We start from the raw sequence: 1,251 nt of genomic DNA, 5'->3' as shown, positions 1-1,251 counted from the left end.
AAATCATTGAGCTTAATTGGCTTAATGATTGCTTATAAATGTGTTCAGCTCATAATCATTGTGATGATAAATGAATAACAGCATGGTGATTAATACAGTATTTCCATATAGCCTACTATAGGGGCACTGCATTGTCAGATGTGAAGCTGAGTTCATACAGCCTACTAATTTAAATAATCAGTATACAGGTGCAAGATTGTGCTGGGAGGCATTGCAACTGTCTGTCTGTCTGTGGATGAATGCACAAATGGCCCTAGTGCTGGGGGGCGCCCTCGATTACCATTCCAAGCACAGCAGTGCACCTCTGGTCACCCGCGAAATTGAGCTGGTTCGCTGGCGGGTAAAGGTTGATAGTATAGTCCACGACTTGTGTGACGCCCGGACCGGAGGACAGAAGGGATCTAGCGGGGTGTCAGTCTGACTCGGTTGCTTTGAGCCCGCATGTCACCTGCGGACCTGCTGAGAAAAAGCGATGCGAACATCTGACTTCTACGCGATCCGAATGCAGCACCAGCAGTCAGTAGACAGCGCCGTATCGCAACAAAGGCGTTTTCTCTTCTATTAAACGGTTCATGCCGTTCGAGTGTGGTGTAGCTGGAAAGCTGTAGAATCAAAGCGATAGCGGGACCTCATCCTCCTGCCGTTTTCTTTTAGATAGCCAACACCAAGCGCGCATTTCCCACGTAGATACACCGGGGGAAGTAAGTAAGGCGTTGGAATGTTGCTTTCTATGGCCATGGATTTCTTGAAGGGCATCGCTGGTTTCGAAGGCCATTCTCACAGACTATATTAGGATCCAGCGCACATTTTTGGGAGACCTGAGTTGGCTCAAGGAACCACCATTTACATTACACAGAATTCTGTCAAAATGTTTTGGCGCTCATAACAACATTTGCGGAAGAATTTACGCGGTAGGCCTACTACCCCAGTTTGAACAGGGTTGATGCTCCGTCTTCAAGGTAAACTTTAAGCAATATTTGTATAGCCTTAAATGCATTGCATTGCTGTTGAACTCTTTTGGGTAATCGGCTTTGAAGAAATCGCATGGGGAGCAGCAGTACGTTTTTTTTTCTTACTGCAATTAGGCTCCCATCCTCATTGCCTCACGGCGGGGTATCTGAAAAGGTGAGGAATCTCCTAAAGACAGCTGTCATGCGCCTAGATCTTTGAAAAGCTAGGCTATAACACCGCAAGGTCAAAAAAAAATCCCATCAGATGATGAGCAAAGCGGTCAGATTACAAATTGTATTT

At 46.0% G+C, this 1,251-nt stretch overlaps 1 pseudogene; it reads left to right on the top strand.

Moving 5' to 3' along the window:
* Window positions 1–238: 238 nt before the first annotated feature.
* LOC118398409 (leucine-rich repeat and fibronectin type-III domain-containing protein 5-like) overlaps window positions 239–1,251 on the top strand; it is a 21,150-nt pseudogene continuing 20,137 nt past the window's right edge.

This window comes from Oncorhynchus keta, chromosome 19 (genome assembly GCF_023373465.1).
Source record: "Oncorhynchus keta strain PuntledgeMale-10-30-2019 chromosome 19, Oket_V2, whole genome shotgun sequence".
Classification (NCBI taxonomy): Eukaryota; Metazoa; Chordata; class Actinopteri; order Salmoniformes; family Salmonidae; genus Oncorhynchus; species Oncorhynchus keta.
Note: the sequence above shows the minus strand (reverse complement) of the source record. Positions and strands in the feature narration are given on the sequence as shown.